Here is a 26,139-nt window from a genome sequence, read left to right on the forward strand (position 1 = left end):
GCGGGCCGAGTCCAGGTCCTTCTTCACTTGCAGATTGGCCTCCGACTGTGAATACATCATATCAAGCATCAGAAATTCATTCTAAGAAATATCAAATTGAGCCCTATCCAAGGCGGACTCGGCCTGAGCCTTAGCAGCTTTTACCTCTTTGGTCTTTTCCTTAAGGGGTTTGCCGAGTCCTTGGACGCGCAGCATGGCCTGCAAAAAGAAGCCGAATGGTTAAGAACCAAGCGGATAAAAAAAAAAAAGAACGAATGATAAAGTGATTCAAGGCTAAGTTTATACCTCACAAATGTTCCCTAGAATACCATCAAGGTCTAGGGTGCCGACTACTCTGACAGATGCTTTATCATCCGGATCAATAGCCCTCAACATAGACTTGGCCATTTGAACTACAGTCGGCCTCTGTATGGGAACTGCAAGAAGAAAAAGTTAGAAAAGTATTCAAGTATGGATAACATGAAGAAAGGAAAAGGGGACGAATGGTCCTTACTATCGTCCTCATCCACCTCCTCTTCCCCCAAAATCCTCTTTTGACCGGATGAAGAGGCGGGCTTTTTCCCCAAAAGCCTCTTAGGATCGGATGAAGAGGGGGGCTTTTCCCCCAGAAACCTCTTCGCACCGGTAGAGGAGGGTGGCTCTTTCCCCAAAAACCTCGTCTCACCGGCAGGGGCGTCTGAGGGCTTCCTGGGCTTATGAGAAATGTGCTTCCGGCTGCCCTTGCCGGATACGCTCACATCACCCGCCCTAGTCTTTTGGAGCTGAGGGTCGGATGGTTTGGACGGGGATTTGTTGGAGGTACCCTGTATCATTGAAGACAAAACAAAGTCAGTAAAACATTCGGCAAAAGCTCAGCATTAATCAGAAAAATGCTAAGTATAAAATCTCACCCCTGGGGTACCGGCTGGTTGCTGCTCTTCCACCCTTCCAGTGGTGGCTTCCGTCCATTTAAGGACGTTTGATCTGTATCTGGCAGCAGATACAGCCGACTTCCTGGAGGCCGAGAGTTTCTCCATTGCTTTGTCTGCAAAAAAGGATCAAGTGTTAGACACATTTAACCAGTGAAGACAAGCTAAATAAAAAGGAGCATATTCAACAGACGGTCGACTACCTCTCAGCATCTTAGTACTTAGCCCACCAGCGGCCAAGAATGTCCCTTCCTCAAAACATTTGTACAAAGGGAGATAGCATTGAGGGGTGACTTCCTTGTCCCCCTCATCATTCGTCCTCACGGACACGGTGAACAAACCCGCGTCCATGATCTCCTCCTTTGATCGTCTAGGAAGAGCTGGCAATGCACTCCTGCCTGCTAGGAGAAGTGGATCCTTGTTCCACCTGTTATACTTTTGGTTCAGGCGGCTATCGGCGGTTTTGACTATGTAGAACTTAGTTTTTCAGTCTTTCCACTTGTTCTCTTTACCAACAGCCATCATGTAACCCTTGCAAGTAGTCAAGGTGTACCAGCCCTCGCCACCCCTAGCAGGCGCCCTGCTAAGATAATGCATGTGGGCGAATGCTTCAAAACTCGCCTCCACCTGCAGCATCTCACAGGCGACAACGTACCCCAGAATATTGATCCAGGAATTGGGTACAAGTTGCCAGATACCAAATTGGTATCCATCCAAAATTCTCTCCACGGCCGGATGGAGAGGGAAGCTGTCAATTTACCAGTTCCAAACTTTCACCGATATCGTGACCTCAAGCCTACCACGGACATTTATGGCAACATATATGTGTCATATATTGTTCCAAAAATCATTATATGACCTTAAGATGTATCTCCTACGGTCTCAAAAGTTTTCACAACCAGGTCCCATAACCTTAAAATTCCTTAAAAAGAATGGATTATAGCCTTCAATTTTGGAATTTTTTTACCTTTTTTCGCCCGGAATTAAAATTTGCCGAGATGTTTACCATGGTTCCTCATACCCTCCGGGAGTCCAATTAAGTGGGTGGAACCATCCAATATGCCTTTAAACAGTCAATTTACCCGTTCCAAACTTGAACCGATATCGTGACCTCAAGCCTACCACAGACATTTATCGCAACATATTAGAGTCATATATGGTTCCAAATGTCATTCTATGACCCTAAGATGTATGCCCTTGGGTCTCAAGACTTTTCGACACCGGGCCCCGTAACCTCAAAATACCTCAAAAAGCAAGGCTTAATGCCTGTAATTTTGGAATTTTTGACCTTTTTTCGCCCGGAAAAAAAATTTTCCGAGATGTTTACCATGGTTCCTAATACCCTCCGAGAGTCTAATTAAGTGGGTGGAACCATCCAATATGCCTTTAAACAGTCCATTTACCCGTTCCAAACTTGCACCGATATCGTGACCTCAAGCCTACCACAGACATTTATGGCAACATATAAGGGTCATATATGGTTCCAAGCGTCATTATATGACCCTAAGATGTATCCCCTAGGGTCTAAAGACTTTTCGCCACCGGGCTCCGTAACCTCTAAATTCCTCAAAAAGCGTGGATTATAGCCTTCAATTTTGGTATTTTTTGACCTTTTTCCGCCCGGAAATAAAAATTGCCGAGATGTTTACCATGGCTCCTAATAACCTTCGGGGTCCAATTGAGTGGGTGGAACCATCCGATATGCCTTTAAACAGTCAATTTACCCGTTCAAAACTTTAACCGATATCGTGACCTCAAGCCAACCACTGACATTTATGGCAACATATATTGGTCATATATGGTTCCAAACGTCATTATATGACCCTAAGACGTATCCCCTAGGGTCTCAAGACTTTTTGCCACCAAGCCCCGTAACCTCAAAATTCGTGGATTACAGCATTTAATTTCGGAATTTTTTGACCTTTTTCGCCCGGAAATAAAAATTGTCGAGATATTCACCATGGTTCTTAATACCCATATGGAGTCCCATTGAGAGAGTGGAACCATCCAATATGCCATTAAACAGTCAATTTACCCATTCCAAACTTGCACCGATCGATATCGTGACTTCAAGCCTACCACGGACATTTATGGCAACATATAATGGTCATATGTGATTCTAAACGTCATTATATGACCTTAAGATGTATCCCCTAAGGCCTCAAGACTTTTCGCCACCGGGCACCATAACCTAAAAATTCCTCAAAAAGCGTGGATTATAGCCTTCAATTTTGGAATTTTGTGACCTTTTTTGTCCCGGAAATTAAAATTTCCGAGATGTTTACCATGGTTCCTAATACCCTTCGGGAGTCCAATATAGTGGGTGGAACCGTGCAATATACCTTAAAACGGTCAATTCACCCGTTCCAAATTTGCACCGATTTCATAACCTGAAGCCTACCACGGACATTTATGACAACGTATAAGGGTCATATATGGTTCTAAACGTCATTATATGACCCTAAGATGTGTCCCCTAGGGTCTCAAGAATTTTCGCCACCGGGACCCGTAAACTCAAAATTCCTCAAAAAGCATGGATTATAACCTTTAATTATGGAAAATTTTAACCTTTTTTCGCCCGGAAATAAAAATTGTCGAGATGTTTACCATGGTTCCTAATATCCTCCGGGAGTCCAATTTCGTGGGTGGAACCATCCAATATGCAATTAAACAGTCAATTTACCCGTTCCAAACTTGCACCGACTTCGTGACCCCAAAATTCGTGGATAATAGCCTTCAATTTTGGTTTTTTGACCTTTTTTCGCCCGGAAATAAAAAGTGCCGAGATGTTTACCATGGTTCCTAATACCCTCGGGGAGTCTAATTGAGTGGGTGGAACCATCCAATATGCCTTTAAATAGTCAATTTACCCGTTTTAAACTTGCACCAATATCGTGACCTCAAGCCTACCACGGACATTTATGGTAACATATACGGGTCATATATGGTTCCAAACATTATTATATGACCCTAAGATATATCCCCTAGGGTTTCAAGACTTTTCGCCACCGGTCCCCGTAATCTCAAAATTCCTTAAAAAGCGTGGATTATAGCCTTCAATTTTGGAATTTTTTGACCTTTTTTCGCCCAGAAATAAAAATTGTCGAGATGTTTACTATGGTTCCTAATACCCTCCGGGAATCTAATTGAGTGGGTGGAACCATCCAATATGCCTTTAAACAGTCAATTTACCCGTTCCAAACTTCCACCGATATCGTGACCTCAAGCCTACCACGGACATTTATAGCAACATATAAGTGTCATATATGGTTCCAAACATCACTATATGACCTTAAGATGTATCCCCTAGGGTCTCAAGACTTTTCACAACCAGGTCCCATAACCTCATAATTCCTCAAAAAGCGTGGATTATAGCATTCAATTTTGGAATTTTTTTACCTTTTTTCGCCCGGAAATAAAATTTTCCGAGATGTTTACAATGGTTCCTAATATCCTCCGGGAGTCCAATTAAGTGGGTGGAACCATCCAATATGCCTTTAAACAGTCAATTTACCCGTTCCAAACTTGCACCGATATCGTGACCTCAAGCCTACCACAGACATTTATGGCAACATATAAGGGTCATATATGGTTCCAAGCGTCATTATATGACCCTAAGATGTATCCCCTAGGGTCTAAAGACTTTTCGCCACCGGGCTCCGTAACCTCTAAATTCCTCAAAAAGCGTGGATTATAGCCTTCAATTTTGGTATTTTTTGACCTTTTTCCGCCCGGAAATAAAAATTGCCGAGATGTTTACCATGGCTCCTAATAACCTTCGGGGTCCAATTGAGTGGGTGGAACCATCCGATATGCCTTTAAACAGTCAATTTACCCGTTCAAAACTTTAACCGATATCGTGATCTCAAGCCAACCACTGACATTTATGGCAACATATATTGGTCATATATGGTTCCAAACGTCATTATATGACCCTAAGACGTATCCCCTAGGGTCTCAAGACTTTTTGCCACCAAGCCCCGTAACCTCAAAATTCGTGGATTACAGCATTTAATTTCGGAATTTTTTGACCTTTTTCGCCCGGAAATAAAAATTGTCGAGATATTCACCATGGTTCTTAATACCCATATGGAGTCCCATTGAGAGAGTGGAACCATCCAATATGCCATTAAACAGTCAATTTACCCATTCCAAACTTGCACCGATCGATATCGTGACTTCAAGCCTACCACGGACATTTATGGCAACATATAATGGTCATATGTGATTCTAAACGTCATTATATGACCTTAAGATGTATCCCCTAAGGCCTCAAGACTTTTCGCCACCGGGCACCATAACCTAAAAATTCCTCAAAAAGCGTGGATTATAGCCTTCAATTTTGGAATTTTGTGACCTTTTTTGTCCCGGAAATTAAAATTTCCGAGATGTTTACCATGGTTCCTAATACCCTTCGGGAGTCCAATATAGTGGGTGGAACCGTGCAATATACCTTAAAACGGTCAATTCACCCGTTCCAAATTTGCACCGATTTCATAACCTGAAGCCTACCACGGACATTTATGACAACGTATAAGGGTCATATATGGTTCTAAACGTCATTATATGACCCTAAGATGTGTCCCCTAGGGTCTCAAGAATTTTCGCCACCGGGACCCGTAAACTCAAAATTCCTCAAAAAGCATGGATTATAACCTTTAATTATGGAAAATTTTAACCTTTTTTCGCCCGGAAATAAAAATTGTCGAGATGTTTACCATGGTTCCTAATATCCTCCGGGAGTCCAATTTCGTGGGTGGAACCATCCAATATGCATTTAAACAGTCAATTTACCCGTTCCAAACTTGCACCGACTTCGTGACCCCAAAATTCGTGGATTATAGCCTTCAATTTTGGAATTTTTTGACTTTTTTTCGCCCTGAAATAAAAATTGCTGAGATGTTTACCATGGTTCCTAATACCCTCCGGGAGTCCAATTGAATGGGTGGAACCATCCAATATGCCTTTAAACAGTCAATTTATCAGTTCCAAACGTGCTCCGATATCGTGACCTCAAGCCTACCACGGACATTTATGGCAACATATAACGGTCATATATGGTTCCAAGCGTCATTATATGACCCTAAGATGTATCTCCTATGGTCTAAAGACTTTTCGCCACCGTGCCCCGTAACCTCAAAATTCCTTAAAAAGCGTGGATTATAGCCTTCAATTTTGGAATTTTTTGACCTTTTTCCGCCCGAAAAAAAAAATTGTCGAGATGTTTACCATGGTTCCTAATATCCTTCGGGGTCCAATTGAGTGGGTGGAACCATCCAATATGCCTTTAAACAGTCAATTTACCCGTTCAAAACTTTAACCGATATCGTCACCTCTAGCCTACCACTGACATTTATGGAAACATATAAGTGTCAAATATGGTTCCAAACATCATTATATTACCTTAAGATGTATCCCCTAGGGTCTCAAGACTTTTCACAACCAGGTCCCATAACCTCAAAATTCCTCAAAAAGCATGGATAATAGCCTTCAATTTTGGTTTTTTGACCTTTTTTCGCCCGGAAATAAAAAGTGCCGAGATGTTTACCATGGTTCCTAATACCCTCGGGGAGTCTAATTGAGTGGGTGGAACCATCCAATATGCCTTTAAATAGTCAATTTACCCGTTTTAAACTTGCACCAATATCGTGACCTCAAGCCTACCACGGACATTTATGGTAACATATACGGGTCATATATGGTTCCAAACATTATTATATGACCCTAAGATATATCCCCTAGGGTTTCAAGACTTTTCGCCACCGGTCCCCGTAATCTCAAAATTCCTTAAAAAGCGTGGATTATAGCCTTCAATTTTGGAATTTTTTGACCTTTTTTCGCCCAGAAATAAAAATTGTCGAGATGTTTACTATGGTTCCTAATACCCTCCGGGAATCTAATTGAGTGGGTGGAACCATCCAATATGCCTTTAAACAGTCAATTTACCCGTTCCAAACTTCCACCGATATCGTGACCTCAAGCCTACCACGGACATTTATAGCAACATATAAGTGTCATATATGGTTCCAAACATCACTATATGACCTTAAGATGTATCCCCTAGGGTCTCAAGACTTTTCACAACCAGGTCCCATAACCTCATAATTCCTCAAAAAGCGTGGATTATAGCATTCAATTTTGGAATTTTTTTACCTTTTTTCGCCCGGAAATAAAATTTTCCGAGATGTTTACAATGGTTCCTAATATCCTCCGGGAGTCCAATTAAGTGGGTGGAACCATCCAATATGCCTTTAAACAGTCAATTTTCCCGTTCCAAACTTGCACCGATATCGTGACCTCAAGCCTACCACAGACATTTATGGCAACATATAAGGGTCATATATGGTTCCAAGCGTCATTATATGACCCTAAGATGTATCCCCTAGGGTCTAAAGACTTTTCGCCACCGGGCTCCGTAACCTCTAAATTCCTCAAAAAGCGTGGATTATAGCCTTCAATTTTGGTATTTTTTGACCTTTTTCCGCCCGGAAATAAAAATTGCCGAGATGTTTACCATGGCTCCTAATAACCTTCGGGGTCCAATTGAGTGGGTGGAACCATCCGATATGCCTTTAAACAGTCAATTTACCCGTTCAAAACTTTAACCGATATCGTGACCTCAAGCCAACCACTGACATTTATGGCAACATATATTGGTCATATATGGTTCCAAACGTCATTATATGACCCTAAGACGTATCCCCTAGGGTCTCAAGACTTTTTGCCACCAAGCCCCGTAACCTCAAAATTCGTGGATTACAGCATTTAATTTCGGAATTTTTTGACCTTTTTCGCCCGGAAATAAAAATTGTCGAGATATTCACCATGGTTCTTAATACCCATATGGAGTCCCATTGAGAGAGTGGAACCATCCAATATGCCATTAAACAGTCAATTTACCCATTCCAAACTTGCACCGATCGATATCGTGACTTCAAGCCTACCACGGACATTTATGGCAACATATAATGGTCATATGTGATTCTAATCGTCATTATATGACCTTAAGATGTATCCCCTAAGGCCTCAAGACTTTTCGCCACCGGGCACCATAACCTAAAAATTCCTCAAAAAGCGTGGATTATAGCCTTCAATTTTGGAATTTTGTGACCTTTTTTGTCCCGGAAATTAAAATTTCCGAGATGTTTACCATGGTTCCTAATACCCTTCGGGAGTCCAATATAGTGGGTGGAACCGTGCAATATACCTTAAAACGGTCAATTCACCCGTTCCAAATTTGCACCGATTTCATAACCTGAAGCCTACCACGGACATTTATGACAACGTATAAGGGTCATATATGGTTCTAAACGTCATTATATGACCCTAAGATGTGTCCCCTAGGGTCTCAAGAATTTTCGCCACCGGGACCCGTAAACTCAAAATTCCTCAAAAAGCATGGATTATAACCTTTAATTATGGAAAATTTTAACCTTTTTTCGCCCGGAAATAAAAATTGTCGAGATGTTTACCATGGTTCCTAATATCCTCCGGGAGTCCAATTTCGTGGGTGGAACCATCCAATATGCATTTAAACAGTCAACTTACCCGTTCCAAACTTGCACCGACTTCGTGACCCCAAAATTCGTGGATTATAGCCTTCAATTTTGGAATTTTTTGACTTTTTTTCGCCCTGAAATAAAAATTGCTGAGATGTTTACCATGGTTCCTAATACCCTCCGGGAGTCCAATTGAATGGGTGGAACCATCCAATATGCCTTTAAACAGTCAATTTATCAGTTCCAAACGTGCTCCGATATCGTGACCTCAAGCCTACCACGAACATTTATGGCAACATATAACGGTCATATATGGTTCCAAGCGTCATTATATGACCCTAAGATGTATCTCCTATGGTCTAAAGACTTTTCGCCACCGTGCCCCGTAACCTCAAAATTCCTTAAAAAGCGTGGATTATATAGCCTTCAATTTTGGAATTTTTTGACCTTTTTCCGCCCGAAAAAAAAAATTGTCGAGATGTTTACCATGGTTCCTAATATCCTTCGGGGTCCAATTGAGTGGGTGGAACCATCCAATATGCCTTTAAACAGTCAATTTACCCGTTCAAAACTTTAACCGATATCGTCACCTCTAGCCTACCACTGACATTTATGGAAACATATAAGTGTCAAATATGGTTCCAAACATCATTATATTACCTTAAGATGTATCCCCTAGGGTCTCAAGACTTTTCACAACCAGGTCCCATAACCTCAAAATTCCTCAAAAAGCATGGATAATAGCCTTCAATTTTGGTTTTTTGACCTTTTTTCGCCCGGAAATAAAAAGTGCCGAGATGTTTACCATGGTTCCTAATACCCTCGGGGAGTCTAATTGAGTGGGTGGAACCATCCAATATGCCTTTAAATAGTCAATTTACCCGTTTTAAACTTGCACCAATATCGTGACCTCAAGCCTACCACGGACATTTATGGTAACATATACGGGTCATATATGGTTCCAAACATTATTATATGACCCTAAGATATATCCCCTAGGGTTTCAAGACTTTTCGCCACTGGTCCCCGTAATCTCAAAATTCCTTAAAAAGCGTGGATTATAGCCTTCAATTTTGGAATTTTTTGACCTTTTTTCGCCCAGAAATAAAAATTGTCGAGATGTTTACTATGGTTCCTAATACCCTCCGGGAATCTAATTGAGTGGGTGGAACCATCCAATATGCCTTTAAACAGTCAATTTACCCGTTCCAAACTTCCACCGATATCGTGACCTCAAGCCTACCACGGACATTTATAGCAACATATAAGTGTCATATATGGTTCCAAACATCACTATATGACCTTAAGATGTATCCCCTAGGGTCTCAAGACTTTTCACAACCAGGTCCCATAACCTCATAATTCCTCAAAAAGCGTGGATTATAGCATTCAATTTTGGAATTTTTTTACCTTTTTTCGCCCGGAAATAAAATTTTCCGAGATGTTTACAATGGTTCCTAATATCCTCCGGGAGTCCAATTAAGTGGGTGGAACCATCCAATATGCCTTTAAACAGTCAATTTTCCCGTTCCAAACTTGCACCGATATCGTGACCTCAAGCCTACCACGGACATTTATCGCAACATATAAGGGTCATATATGGTTCCAAACATTATTATATGACCCTGAGATGTATCCCCTAGGATTTCAAGACTTTTCGCCACCGGTCCTTGTAATCTCAAAATTCCTCAAAAAGCGTGGATTATAGCCTTCAATTTTAGAATTTTTTGACCTTTTTCCGCCAAGAAATAAAAATTGTCGAGATGTTTACCATGGTTCCTAATACCCTCCGGGAATCTAATTGAGTGGGTGGAACCATCCAATATGCATTTAAACAGTCAATTTACCCGTTCTAAACTTGCACCGATATCGTGACACTACAAGAAAACACCTTATTTCCGACGGAATCCCTCCGACGTACCTTAATTTCCGTCGGAAAGTTTGAAATTTACGACGGAAATGTGTGCCTCGGAAAATTTCGTTGGAAAATAGATCTTCCGACGGAAAATTTGTCGCACATTTTCCGACGGAATTAAATTTCCTCGCAAAAGTTAAATTGCGATGGAAATTTCCGTCGCAATTTTTTGAGGAAATTTAATTCCGTCGGAAATTATTTTACACAAAACACCCTTTTCCCGTGCCTTAGCAACAGAACAGAAGAGAAGAGAGAGAAAGAAAGGGGAAGAGAAGAGAGAGAAAGAAAGGGGAAGAGAAGGGAGAAAGAGAAGACCGCCGCCACCCCCGCCGGACTTTCTCCCGTTCGTCCGCCGTCGGTGCGCACCTCAATTAAGTGTGTTACTCGGTTTTTTTTTTAATTTTTTTTTTAATTTTCGAAGAACCCTAAGGTTCCTAACCCTAATTTTCTCCAGTCACCGCCACCGCCTGAGTCGTCGATTTTTCTCCCCATCATCCACCGTCGGTGCGCACCTCAGGTAAGTGCCGAAATTTGTTTTTTTGTTTTTATTTTTTTTAATTTTTGAAGAACCTAACCCTAACTATCTCCACCATCGCCACCGCCTGAGGCCGTTGAATTTTCTCCCCTTCATCCACCGTCGGTTCGCACCTCAGGTAAGTGCCGCAATTTGTTTTTTTTTTTTTTTTTTATTTTTTTTAATTTTCGAACAACCTAACCATAACTATGTTCAGCCACCGCCACCGCCACCGCCACCGCCACCGTCCCCTGAGGCTTCTCTGCCACTACCACCGTCCCCTGAGGCTTCTCTGCCATCGCACCTCAGGTAAGCTTCTCTGTTGTTTTTTTTCCTTTTTTTTATTTTTTTATTTTGTAAAACACTTTAATTAATTGAATCTCACATTACACACTCTAAATTATATGTCAATTAAATTTATTTGTTATAAGTGTGGATTTTTTTTGTGTAATTGTCAATAAAAAGGGTAGATCTAGAGTTTAATGACATTATAAAACTCAAAATTGGTAGTTTAGTTGATGAATGACATGTTAGTGAAATATATAAATTTAATTGTATATAGAAATATTTTAGTTTAGTTTATTTGGTTAAAAATAGGCATTAGTTTTGTTTATTTTGAAAAAAAATATTAACTTAGTTAAATCAAGTTTAATTATACATGTTAATTATTTATAATGTTAACATTTTTGTTAGTTTAGTTTAGTTTATTTTAATTATGTATGTTAGGTTATTTGGTTAAAAATAGGCATTAGTTTTGTTTATTATTAAAAAAATGTTAACTTAGTTAAATTAAGTTTGATATATGTTAATTTATGATGTTAACATTTTTTTGGTAGTTAAGTTTACTTTGGAAAAAATAATATGTTAGTTTATTAAATAGCTTGTTTAATTATGTTTGTTAGTTTATTTGGTTTATAATAAGCATTAGTTTCGTTTACTTTGATAAAAAAATATTAATTGTCATTTAGTTTATTTTAGTTAATTAAACGAGAATAACATATTATTTGCATTCCCATGACACTTTGATGGGTAATGAATATTCAACACATTTTGTGACTAATGTAATTATACATTTGCGTGAGTTGTGTAGAAGTTGTAATCATGAAACGAACTGAACGAAGCTGGATGTGTGAAAGGAAAGTTGGACAATCTGTTAATCCGGCCTTTGTGAAAGGGGTAGATGAATTCCTTAAATACGTGGAAGATCATCCCGAAAGTAGCAACCCCAATGAAGTTAGGTGTCCATGGTTTAAATGTAAGAACAAAAAGCTTTGGGACACGGAAACGGTTAAACTTCATTTGTACCGGAACGGTTTTGTTCCTAATTACTATGAGTGGATGTGTCATGGGGAAGGGTTTCTCGAAGTTCCTGAACGAGAGGTGAATGAATATCGTGAAATGGCCTTCGATGCTTTTGGTCATAATGAAGATGAAGACCGAGGGCATTCGGAAGAGCCGAGTGTTTCTGAAGAGGAGGAGCCTAATGCACAAGCTAAGAATTTTCTGGATTTGTTGAAGAATTCCGAACAACCATTATACGAAGGGAGTTCAATGTCTGTGTTGGACATGGCTACTAGAAATACTAGTCTTAAGTGTGAGTATAATTTGCCCCACACATGTGTTGACGGGTTTGCTTCTTTGGTGAATGAAGCGATTCCTGACAACAACCATATGGCAGACACATTCTATAAGGTGAAAAAGATTGTGAAGGGGTTGGAGTTGCCTCATGAAAAGATTCATGCATGCCCGAGAGGATGTATGTTGTTTTGGAAGGATGATGTGCTATTAACCACATGTAGGGTGTGTGGTAGCGATCGATACAAGAAGACTTCTAAGGGTAGCTTAGTGCCTCTGAATGTTCTATTTTATTTCCCGATCACACCCAGGTTGCAAAGGCTCTATGCAACCAAGAAAGTTTAGGAGGAAATGACATGGCATTCGAACAATCCTCGAGTTCAAGGCACGATGGCGCACCCTAGTGATACTGAAGCTTGGAAACATCTTGATAGTTGCTTTCCAGATTTTGCCAATGAGCCTTGTAATGTTCGACTTGGCTTGTGTACAGATGGTTTTGCTCCTCATGGTAAGTTTGGGGGACAATATTCTTGTTGGCCTGTCATTTTGACCCCTTATAACTTGCCTCCGTCGATGTGTATGAAAAGGCAATTCATGTTCTTTTTGTTTAGGGTAATTTTACCCCTCCATGTGGCCCAATTAGAGGGTGACACTGATAAGTCTATTATATATATATATTTATTCCCCGTTCTACGTTCATTTTTGTGCTTATTTGGGCTCTATGGAGCTATTTTTATTACTAATATATGTTTTCTAGTGTTTTTGTAGAGTTGGTATTATTTTGTAGGAATTTGAAGAATATGACAATTCCCGAGCTTATTGAGCCACTACAAAGACATTGGAGTTTGATCGTATTTATGGCCGTTCATACGAAGCCCAAAACCGAGTTAAAAGAATTTAATCCGGTGATTAAGGGCTCGATATATAAAGAGGTCCAATATTTCCCTCATAAATTACGGACCAAATAAGAGAAGAAATGGGCAACAAAAGAAGCCACAAAACCCAGCTTGCAGCTCCAGTTGACCGGGCTCGATCGAGCGTGGATATTTCTCGCTGCTGCTTTTGGTCGGTTGGGTTTGATGCAAGCAAAGCCCAACTTGTTTTAAGGGAGTAATACGTAGGCCTTGGATGAGTATGTCGCATGATTCAACGAGTGGGCTCAATCCTTGGGCCTCACTCCAGTTACTTCGCCAATGTTGGTCCCTAATACTAATTTAGTGAAGGATTGAGTTTTGTTTTAGGATGTTTTTTTTTTGTCTTTAGCTTTGGATTTTTTAATAGTACTTTTAGTTTGAGTGGGATTGGTGATTTTGGGTTTTTCTTATTTAAGGAGTAGTAGTTTTACGGAGGAGGTTGAGTAGCTTTAGTTTTAGTTTTGTTTTTTTTAATTAGTTTTTAGTTTAAGTTTTTCCTTAGTTTTAATTTTAGTTTAGTTTTCCTTTCTCTCTCTAACTTTTCTCTTTCTCTCTTCTCTTAAACTCTTAGTATTATTTTCTCTCTCTACAACTTTTGGTTTCATCTCAGTTATTTATTTTCTTCCTTTAATCATGTCTCCTTTAATTGCTTTGTTTAGTTTAATTTTAATTATGTCTGAGTAGTTTAATTCTAGGGTTTATGGGGATCCATAATTAATATGACGGGGTAATTTATTATTATTGATTATTGACTTTGCATGATAATTTCTTATTGAATTGTTTTAATTCTTTGCAATTAGATTATGAATCGAGCAGATGTAATTTGATTGTGAATGTTTAGCAATATTGAATTGATGAATCGAGCAGATGTTAATTTAATATTAAAGGCTATTTTCAATAGGAACTTAGATCTAATAAATTGCGAGAGCCTGTTAGATCTACGTTGGTTAATAAATTGCGAGAGCCTGTTAATCATGTTATTTGTGCAATGTTGATTGATTGATTGTTATGTTTTATCCCGGAATATTAATTATTGGTGAACCTGTGACCCTAGGCCTTCTTATTATTGATTTTCTCCCTAAACTTGATCTGCATAGCATAGTTTCACATTATAACAACAATTTGGTTACCTTGATAATTTAGACTATACTAATTAATTAGGAGTAGAAAGACCAGTTTCCCTGTGGATTCGACCCTACTTCCCTATCTACTTTAGTTAGAGGATTTAGGTAATACTTTTGATTAGGTGATACGCCTTTGCTCTTTTTGTCAAAATTTGGCGCCGTTGCCGGGGAAACGGTTTTATTTTTATTTCTAGTTGTTATTAGAGTCTAAATTATTATATTTTTTTTTTCCCTTATATTCCTTATGAGTTGAAAATACCCATGCTTACACTACAAGAATTATATGATTTTTATGCAGCACCTGACTACTGTTGTTGTCAACGTCTTTGTCATGAAAATCCTGAATGCCCTTATAGTGAGTTTTTTGTGCGTGCTTCTGATGATTTTATAGTCTTTCCATTAACATATGATCATATTCGAAAAAGATTAGTTGCTAATGAAAGTTATTGGAAGGCTCTTGATGAAAAAGTCTATGCACACTATAATAATACGAATGTTATTGAGGATGAAGAACCCGTTATAGAATTTGTGGTTGAAAATTCACTGGTTGACGAATTAGTGATTGAAAAATCATTAGTTGTAGAAACGGTGGTTGAAAATTCCTTTGTAGATGATGAGGTTATTCATGAGGGTAAAATATTCAAATCATTATTGGATGATAAAGACAATGACTACCTCCATATTCGTTTTATAAATTCTAAATTTTTTTCGGAGGAAGTAGAAGGTTGTGGTGTATTTTCATCTCTTTCTTTTGATTTTTCCTATTACCTTGAGTTCTCTTTATGTGCTCCTAACCTTTTCTTTGTAGGGATTAATGTGCTTGCTATTAAGCCCTATATAGTGCCTAATGAAATGTTTGCAGGAGCGTTTGATAAGTTACTCAAGGCATTGAATTCTTCCGATTGAGAGAAAGAGTATGGTCGAGCGGGACCTTGATAAACTAGCGCTTTGCGGGAGGCAACCCGTATTCTATTGTTTTTTTTTATTTTAGTCTTTTCTTTTTGTTGTGTGTTTTTGATTTTGTTTTAGAGAGGTAAGGAGAGTGTAACTCATGCTTGTGGGAGTTGGTTTTTGTGCAGAATTTGAGCTAGAGAAGGCTGCATTTAACGTTGGACTGCAATCGGGCCCGACCGGGCAGAGCTCGGCCCGATCGGGCGCGAGAGCGGATCAGCAAAACGTCGTCAACTTCGACAGGCCATAACTTTTGCGTTTCTTATTCGATTTTGGCGTGTGACCTATCGTTGGAAATCTCTTCAAGTCTACTTTCCAATGCAATTGGAATCACTGCATTATGATTTATAGATCAAAAGTTATTATCAGAATAGTGCACCTGACTCAAATTTAGACTTTTTCCCACTAACACTTTGTTTCATTTTTGCCCAAATTTGTTCCAAAGAGATGCATTGCAATCCTCGAGGCTTTGGTGACAATGATATGGTGATGATGAAGAGTAGTCACCTTGACTACTAGCTTCCCTTTAAGACAATGAGGACATTGTCTAATTTAGCTTGGGGGGAGGTTCTCGTGTTTGTATGGTATATCTTTCACTCTCTCTTTTCTCCTTTTATTTTAATTTTTTTAGTATAGATTTTATTGCTTTCTTAGGTTAGTTTTATTCCAATGAATTATGAATCATGCTTCCCTGTGCCCCTTGATTAAAATTTTTCGAAATTATTTTGATTCTTGGTTATTGGTGATAAATATTGAGGATTAGTCGATCATGATTTGATATTTGATTGCCTTGGAACCTAAACATAAGTCAATTTTGCCCAACTACTTGTGAATATAGTGCTTGACTAGTTGATTTGGTTAGGAATGTGTGATTAGATCCTGGTATGTCAATGAATTTGAGTATTGGTTTGCAACTATGAGTAGTGTTTCATGACTCACTATTATGCACATGTGGAGGACAAAGGCATTTGTTCTTTTAGGTAGCCTTCAGATTTATTTAGATACATTTGTTCCCTTCTTGCTACCCATGTTGATGCTTGTGCCCTTTTATTGTTTTTAGCCACATTACAAGCCATGTTTGCCCCATTGGTTACTAGTCCCAAGCTTGGCTTGGGGGAGCTATTAGTGAGTGATGTGAGGGAGTTTGTAGTGTGCACATTATTTGCACAATTTGGGTGGGTTTGAGAAGTTATTTGTTCTTGATCATATTTTTATTTTGATGAGTTTTATTGTGTATATATTTGAAAAATAAAAGTGTGATGAAAAAGAAAAAAAAAAGAGAAGTTCAAAAAAAATAAAAGAGAGAAAATAAAAAAAAGAAAGTGAACTTCCAAAGAAATAAAAAAGGAAAAAAAATGAAAAAAAAAAGAGCAAAAAGAGGAAAAAAGTTTGATGTTCAAATTGTCTAAGCGAAGGTTGTTTATGAAAAGAAGGAAAAAAGTTGAGTTTCATTGTAAATATTTGAGTTTTGAGTTCAATTTTTGTTATTCACTCTAGTTCATTATTATTATATTTTTATGAGTGAAATTGTAAGTTTTGGGATTGTTTTTTATGATTGGAGTATTTTTGGTGGATTTGTGTTAGAGTTGGTTACGTTGGAGATGATTATGGCCATTATTTTTGGTCTTGGGTTTATTAGGATATGGCTCCCTTTATGCATAGCTTTTCTCTCACATTTTCCCAAATTTATCCTACCCTTTTCCCTAGCCTTGCATTACAAGCTTTAAAAGACCTTTTGACCTTGTGCATAGAGTTGTGTAAATATGAAAGTGTTGTTTATCAACGCAAGTTATGATTTGACATATTCCGAGTCGACTATTAGGTTGAGTGTATGTCTTTTTAAACACACGAGTGTTGTGAGTTTGGGAGGGCATTGTTCACATAAAGGGGTTGGGACGGAGAGCGATCGAGTACATCTTTTACTCGCCACATAAATCAGAGTTGAGTGTGTGAGCACTAGTCTAAAATTCTATATGCTCTTGTGGTTTGCTCTATTTGACAGTTGTTAGGGAAGATTGGTAGTTGGATGGATTTGATTGGTTGACTTTGGTACATATTTATCGGATTTACCTTGAATTATATTTATTGATTTTAATTGTATTTGGGGTGAAGTATTGATTTATTTATTCATTGCTTTGCTTAGGGACAAGCAAAGGTTTGGCTTGGGGGAGTTTGATAAGTCTATTATATATATATATTTATTCCCCGTTCCACGTTCATTTTTGTGCTTATTTGGGCTCTATGGAGCTATTTTTATTACTAATATATGTTTTCTAGTGTTTTTGTAGATTTGGTATTATTTTGTAGGAATTTGAAGAATATGACAATTCCCGAGCTTATTGAGCCACTACAAAGACATTGGAGTTTGATCGTATTTATGGTCGTTCATACGAAGCCCAAAACCGAGTTAAAGGAATTTAATCCGCTGATTAAGGGCTCGATATATAAAGAGGTCCAATATTTCCCACATAAATTACGGACCAAATAAGAGAAGAAATGGGCAACAAAAGAAGCCACAAAGCCCAGCTTGCAGCTCCAGTTGACCGGGCTCGATCGAGCGTGGATATTCCTCGCTTCTGCTTTTGGTCGGTTGGGTTTGATGCAAGCAAAGCCCAACTTGTTTTAAGGGAGTAGTACGTAGGCCTTGGATGAGTATGTCGCATGATTCAATGAGTGGGCTCAATCCTTGGGCCTCACTCCAGTTACTTCGCCAATGTCGGTCCCTAATATTAATTTAGTGAAGGATTGAGTTTTGTTTTAGGATGTATTTTTTTGTCTTTAGCTTTGGATTTTTTAATAGTACTTTTAGTTTGAGTGGGATTGGTGATTTTGGGTTTTTCCTATTTAAGGAGTAGTAGTTTTACGGAGGACGTTGAGTAGCTTTAGTTTTAGTTTTGTTTTTTTTAATTAGTTTTTAGTTTAAGTTTTTCTTTAGTTTTAATTTTAGTTTAGTTTTCCTTTCTCTCTCTAACTTTTCTCTTTCTCTCTTCTCTTAAACTCTTAGTATTATTTTCTCTCTCTACAACTTTTGGTTTCATCTCAGTTATTTATTTTCTTCCTTTAATCATGTCTCCTTTAATTGCTTTGTTTAGTTTAATTTTAATTATATCTGAGTAGTTTAATTCTAGGGTTTATGGGGATCCATAATTAATATGAAGGGGTAATTTATTATTATTGATTATTGACTTTGCATGATAATTTCTTATTGAATTGTTTTAATTCTTTGCAATTAGATTATGAATCGAGCAGATGTAATTTGATCGTGAATGTTTAGCAATATTGAATTGATGAATCGAGCAGATGTTAATTTAATATTAAAGGCTATTTTCAATAGGAACTTAGATCTAATAAATTGCGAGAGCCTGTTAGATCTACGTTGGTTAATAAATTGCGAGAGCCTGTTAATCATGTTATTTGTGCAATGTTGATTGATTGATTGTTATGTTTTATCCCAGAATATTAATTATTGGTGAACCTGTGACCCTAGGCCTTCTTATTATTGATTTTCTCCCTAAACTTGATCTCCATAGCATAGTTTCACATTATAACAACAATTTGGTTACATTGATAATTTAGACTATACTAATTAATTAGGAGTAGAAAGACCAGTTTCCCTGTGAATTCGACCCTACTTCCCTATCAGCCTCCGGTGCCTGCAGAAGCTGAAATACAATGTCAGCAGCATGCATCAGATTACCCACCCCTTGGTTGGTTTTGGGGGTGGGATGGTCTACCCAGCCGGCAGAGTTGACTTGCCCATCTGGCTGGGAGAAAAAGGCAAGGGACGGCATATTGTCGTCAGATTCTTGGTCGTTGAGGAGTTGACCGCCTACAATATCATCCTTGGTAGGCCAACCCTCAACGAAGCTAAGGCGGTGATCATCCCGTCTCTCATGCTCATCAAGTATGAGCGGGATGACGGCTCTGTTGGTTCCCTGAATGGGGATCAGAAGACGGCTAGGGAGTGCTATCTCTCAGCCGTAAAAGATACTGTGGCTTCAGACGGCCAAGAGAAGGAACCAATAGACCTTGACGAGGTCAAGGATGCCAACCCTGCCCCACCAGCCGTTGGTAAGAAAAGAAAAGCGCCTCTGCTGGTGGAGGTGAAGAAAGAGAAAAAATAGCAATCACTGAATGGGGAACGGTCAGATGAGCTCCGTCCCCAACCGGCTGGAGAGAATATTGATCTTGTTTTGGACGACAGCCGTCCAGAGCGTACGGTGAAGGTTGGGACGGTTGCTTATGCTACTCTGGGTGCAAGCTTGCACCTTCTGCTGAAAGAATTCAAAGATATCTTTGCCTTTGAAGTGGAAGAGATGCCAGGCGTCAGCCCGGATCTCGTTGTCCACAAACTCGCTGTGGACTCCAAAAAGAAGCCCATCCGGCAAAAGAAAAGAAACCACGGCGAGGAAAGAAGTCAGGCGGCAGTTGCCGAAGTCAAAAAGCTGCTAGACGCCAGGTTCATTCGGCCTTGTAATTTCCCCGACTGGGTGGCCAATGTGGTCCTTGTCAAGAAACCGAATGGGACTTGGCGCATGTGTGTTGACTACACAGACCTCAACAAGGCGTGTCCAAAGGACAGTTACCCGCTTCCGAAAATCGACAGTCTAGTTGACTCTACAGCTGGTCACGCCTTAATGATACCCCTCTGGAAGAAGGATCAAGAGAAGACGGCCTTCGTCACTGATTTGGGGTTATTCTGTTATACTGTGATGTCGTTTGGCTTGAAGAATGCGCCTGCCACTTTCCAACGGATGATTAATACGGTCTTCATTAATCAAATTGGGAGGAATGTGGAGGCGTACATAGATGACATGATAGTCAAATCCAAGTAACAGGCGGATCACCTTGCTGATCTCCGAGAAACATTCACCACCCTCAGGCGGCATAAGGTCATGTTAAACCCCAAGAAATGCGTCTTTGGTGTTGAGTCTGGGAAGTTTCTCGGATTCCTGATTGATCAAAGGGGGATAGAGGCTAACCCCGAGAAGATACAGGCGGTAATTGACATGAAGTCGCCCCGTTCTGTCAAGGAAGTTCAGAGACTAACTGGTTGCCTGGCCGCCTTGGGAAGGTTCCTCAGCCGGTCAGGTGATAAATGCCTTTACTTCTTCCAAGCAATCAGGAAGAAGACCAGGTTCGAATGGGGAGACGATGCTGAGACGGCATTCCAGATGCTGAAAGAGCACTTGCACTCTCTGCCTAGGCTGGTCAGCCCTCTACCTAGGGAGACGTTGTATATGTACTTAGCCGTCTCAGATCATGCTCTCAGTGCCGTTCTCCTTGCTGAGCGAGACGGCGTTCAACTCCCGGTTTACTTCATTAGCCATGTTCTTAAAAATGCTGAACTTCGGTACCCCGTGGTTGAAAAATTTGGTCTTGCTTTGTACATGGCATTCAAAAAGTTGAAGCCTTACTTTCTGGCTCATCCGGTGGTGATTTACACCGACCAGCCACTCAAGCGGCCAATGTCTACCTTGGAGTCATCCAGCAGAATGTTAAAATGGGCTATTGAAATGCAAAGTCTTGAAATCACTTACGAACCGAGAAAGGGAGTGAAAGGTCAGGCGTTTGCCGACTTCATGGTGGAAATGACCCGTCCGGTGGCTCTGGATAATCTCAATCAGGTTTGAAAAGTGTATGTAGACGGGAGTTCAACAAAAAGCGGCTGTGGTGCAGGCGTAATTTATGAGTCTCCTAAGGGGGACAGATATGAGTATGCACTACGGTTCAAGTTTCAGGCCTCAAACAATGAGGCGGAATATGAAGCTCTGCTAGCCGGAATCCGCATGTGTAAGGCGGCAGGGGCAACAAAAATTGACGCCTACTCTGATTCACAGTTGGTCGTTAGCCAATATGAGGGCACATTTGAAGCAACTCACCCGGCTATGATCAAATATCTTCAGGAGGTCAAAGAGGAGGCTGGGTCACTTGAGAAATTTCATTTGAATCAAGTACCTAGGTCTGATAACAACCAGGCGGATGCTTTGTCAAAACTCGCATCCTCCGCCCGCCATGATACGCCTCGGTAAGTCTTTTGGGAAGTACTTGAAAAAAGAAGCATCTTTGAAGATCCCATTGGAGTCCTAGACCAAAGCTCTACCTGGATGGATGGCATTCAGGCCTATCTCTCAGACGGGACAATTCCTGATTCGCCACACGAGGCAGTCGTTCTGAAAAAGCGAGCTGCAAACTTCGAGTTAAGAAACGGAGAGCTCTTCAAGGCGGGGTTTCTTAAGCCTCTTTTGAAGTGTGTAACCCCAGAGAAGGGGAAGGAAGTTCTCGAAAACTTGCACTCAGGGTTCTGCGCCTCCCATATAGGCGGCAGATCTCTAGCCGACAGAGCCAGACGACATTATTTTTGGCCCACTTTAGAGACAGACACCAAGGAATTGGTGAGAAAATATGACAAGTGCCAGAAATTTGGCAAACTTATTCACCGTCCGGCTACTGATCTGACGGCCATCCACAGCCCAATCCCGTTCGCAAAATGGGGCATGGACATTTTGGGTCCTTACACGCCTGCTCCAGGCGGAAAGCGCTACTTCTTGGTGGTTGTGGATTATTTTACCAAGCGGGTAGAGGCTGAGGCGGTAAAAAATATCAAGACCTCAGACGTGATCTCCTTCATCTGGAAGAATATCATCACCCGGTATGGGGTTCCTATTTCTATGGTGTTCGATAATGGGCCTCAGTTTGAGACGCATCAGCTTAAGACTTGGTTGGGAGATCAGGGGATCTCAAGTTATTTTGCATCAGTTGGCCGGCCCCAAGCAAACGGCCAAGTTGAAGCCTTCAACAAATTGATCTCAAACGATATAAAGAAGAAAATTGAAAGATCCGGTGGGTTATGGGCTGAAGAATTAATTCATGTCCTATGGGCCATCAGGACAACGGCAAAGGGGGCAACCGGTATAACCCCATTTCTCATGGTTTACGGTGCTGAAGCCGTCTTGCCCATTGAGCACTATGAGCCGACTCTCTGAGTCATGCTATATGATGAAGAGGCAAACTAGGAGGCAATGCGCCTGGCATTGGACTCACTTCCAGAACGCAGGGGCAATGCCGCCTTGCGTCATGAGATTTACCGTCTGAGAATGACAAGAGCCTACAATAAGAGAGTACACAGGCGTCCTTTGAAAGTGGACGACCTAGTGTTGCGGAAAATGGAGGCAACCGGTAGGGCCAATGAGCTTGGAAAGCTAACTCCTAATTGGGAAGGCCCCTACCGGATTTATGAAGAATAAGAGACGGCACCTACCGCCTGGAAATTCCAGACGGCAGACGCCTGCCTAGAACTTGGAACGTAGATAATTTGAAAAAATACTACTTCTGAGATTTTGTAATACTTTTTGTAAACAAGAAGTGTACATTAATGAGAAGTTGCTTTTTGTTTTCACTTTTGAGTGTCTTATACCCTGTCTGAATTGCAGACGGGATACATGTTTGTTTCTCTAAGTTTGATACTTGGAAATTGAATTAACGTCTGATTGACGAAGAGGCCAATGGCTAGATAATTAAGCTAAGCACAAAAACGCTTAGTGGCTACACAGCCGGTCTCAAACAAGACCAGAGGCCAATGGCCAGACGGTTGATTTTCCCATAAAATGGCCTGTCCCTTCACGGACTAAGGCGTCCGGCGACACCCCTCCGGGTGCAATCGTCGCAGAGAGAAGCCAACTTGCTTACTCTACGTACCAATGCAGGTGGCCACGATTGGACGGCTGAATCAGCCATTCATAGCCGTCTGCCTGAACAACTTAAGGAATGATTAAGGTTGGAAAATCGGATGTCCATGGACATCAGTCGGCTACCGACTGCATTCCTTACTTAGCGTTTTTCGCATTGAAATTGTACACATCCTCGTTTGGGGCAAAAGAGTTGTACAATGGCTAAATGAACTTCACTTAGACGGACATTGCCATCTAGGTAGAAGCGGAAACGCCTGTAAATGTACGGCTGTGCACTTGGTTTGGGGCAATCACTACTGTGATTGATTGACTTACAAACGTATAATGCTCTTTGCAGCATCAGACGTTCCCAAGTCAATCAACCAACTCCACTTGAAACCAAGCACACAGCAGTCTAGGGGCAAGGATAGCCGCATCTTTTGATAAGTTAGGCAAATAATTGAAAGAAAATTGAAGTGCATACACAAGCGTAAAAAAGATCAAAACCGACTCAGTCGGTGCATTCATTAAATTTCCACCCAGCCAAACGGCTGTGATGGATTAATTGTTATCCGGACCCCGTCCGGGAAAGTGAAATTGTTTGATAAAACACGGCTCCTCAGCCGGTAAAGATACACATATAGTCGGCACGCAGGCCGGAAAAGCAAAGTAAATGGCATACTGCCGCAGAAAAAATAAAAAAGACTTGGCACACAGCCGCTGAAATCACTGCCCTGCAGGCGGCCCCTCCTGGTCCCTCTCCTCCTCAATGATCTCAACCTCGGGAGCTTCAGCCTTAGCTTCGGCTTCAGGCTCAGGTTGTTCCGTCTCAGCCCAGACGAGGAAGGACTCAGGCTCCGGCAGACCCTTCTCTCGCAAGTAGATGACTTCATCAGCATACTTGTGAGCCAGAGCCCAGACGCCATACTCCTTTCCAGGATACAAGGCTTCCCAGGCGATCTTCATCATGGCATCATTGTCGGCAGCCATCTCAGTAACCAGACGGTTGTGTTCCGCCTCAAGGGTTGCTCGGAAGTTCTCCTGAGCTTTGGCCGCCTCCTCCTCCATTTTAGCAATTTTGCTCTTCAGATCAGCATTCTCTGAAGAGGCACCTTGAAGTGCTTTGAGGCTCTCTTGGGCCGTCTTCAAGTCCTCCCTAAGTTTAGGGAGGTCCGCCTCCGCCTGTTTCTGGGCCGTCTCTGCAGCCTCAGCCTTCTGGTTGGCCGCCTGCAGCTGCGATTCCAGCTCTGAGATCCTGGCCGCCTGCGTCATTTGGGTTGCTTTAGTTTTAATTTCATTAACTATAGAGGAGTGCAAAGCAACGTCAATGGCATTTGTGGCGGACTGCTTGGCCCGTCTTACCTCATCCCGTTTGCGGGTGTAAGGGTGCTTGAGCCCGTCTACCCGCAGCATGGCCTACAAAAATGAGCAAGGTTAAGGATGCAGGCGGGGAAAGGGGCAGAAAAAGTTATTAAAAAAAATGGTTAAGCAAACTACCTCAGCCAGAAGGGTCAGGATACGTTCAAGATTGAACGTCTCAATCCCAGGGATAGCATTCTTATCCCGTTTGCTGACAGCCTCCAGCATGGCTTTGGCATGCTTCTGGACGTCTAGCCAGCGAGGCGATTGATCTGCACCACAATCAGTATCAGATTGAGTTACTAAAGCAGCGCCTATCTGGTTCCGACCGTCTGAGGATGACGTTTGCTGGGAGTGTAATTTCACTCGCAACGGCCATCCCAGTTCAGGCAGGGATTCAAAAGGGTTCTTACCTGCAGAGCCAGCGCGGCGAGAGCCGCTGGCAGCCGTTGAGAGCCCCCCGGTTGCAGGAAGAGGGAGGGCCAAATCTAGGCCAAAGGGGCCTGCCACCTGCTCATTTCTCCCTCCAACTCTCATTTGCCTCCCAGACGGGGCAACAGGAGTGGCAGAAGAGGCCGCCTTTTTTGAGGACTTACTAGGGTTAGAGATGGGGGTCTCCTCCCTAGCCCGTTTGAGATTCTTCTCAAACGTCTTGTCCACCTTGCTTCCCTGGAAAAATAACAACTTAACGTTAGCAGGCGAAGTGAGGAAACTTTGAACGTAAACTCACAAAGTAGGTCAGGTGTTTACCTTGGCCCTGAGCTCTCGCGCCTGGGCTTCCGCCACGTCTCGGCGGATCTGTGCTGAGGACCGCTTGGGGGTCTTTTCTTCCGGCAACATGTTTAATGCGTCTTCTACAAAGATCAGACGGGAAAACAGTTAGAACATTTTCAAGAAATAAATTTCCGACACAAAAGTACTACAGACGGAAGTAATTCAGGCGCATACGTCTATCAAACATGTGCCCTAGCCCGCAGGCGGCTAGGAAGCACTCGTCCCTGAACCAGGCGCTCTTGGGGATCCAATTTTTTGGAACCTTTATTGTATACCTAGTTGACAGGGTTGCGTCTGTGAGGCCAAAGAGATCAGCCTCAATTATTTTTTCGAAGTCCTCATCCGGGATTCGAGGAAGATAACACTTCCGACCCATAAGGTCGGGCTTTTTATTGTACTGACGGAGCTCGTAGTTCTCCCGCTTGGTGGGAGCCGTGCACAGGTAGAACCTGTGTTTCCAGCCGTCGAACTTGGACACCTTATCCAAGGTCATCATGTATTGGGGGAACGTGGTCAGAGTATACCACGCTCTATACCCGCCTGGGTTGCGACTGAGATAGTGCATCATGGCGAATGCTTCCCAGCCGGGGTGAACCCCTAGAATTCGCAGGCGGCAACATACCCCAGAATGTTTGCCCAAGAATTGAGGGTAAGTTGCCAGACTCCGAGGCCATAGCCTCTCAAAATTGCCTTCACCGCCTGGTGAAGGGGGAAGCGAAGACCCGCCCTGAACGTCGCTTCGTAACAGCCGAAGTAGCCGTTTGCGTTGGGTTCAGTATCTTCCCAGGAAATGGTGCCGTTTGGGGGAGGCACCCTTATTTTCCACCCGTCTCCCATGGGGTGTGCCTTCAAAAACTTATTAAGACCTTTTTCCATAAGGTCAATGTCTTTTGAGGAGACGTGGATCTTAAAGGGATCATCTTTCTCCTTCCACGT

This window comes from Chenopodium album, chromosome 19 (assembly GCF_948465745.1).
Source record: "Chenopodium album chromosome 19, dcCheAlbu1.1, whole genome shotgun sequence".
NCBI lineage: Eukaryota > Viridiplantae > Streptophyta > Magnoliopsida > Caryophyllales > Amaranthaceae > Chenopodium > Chenopodium album.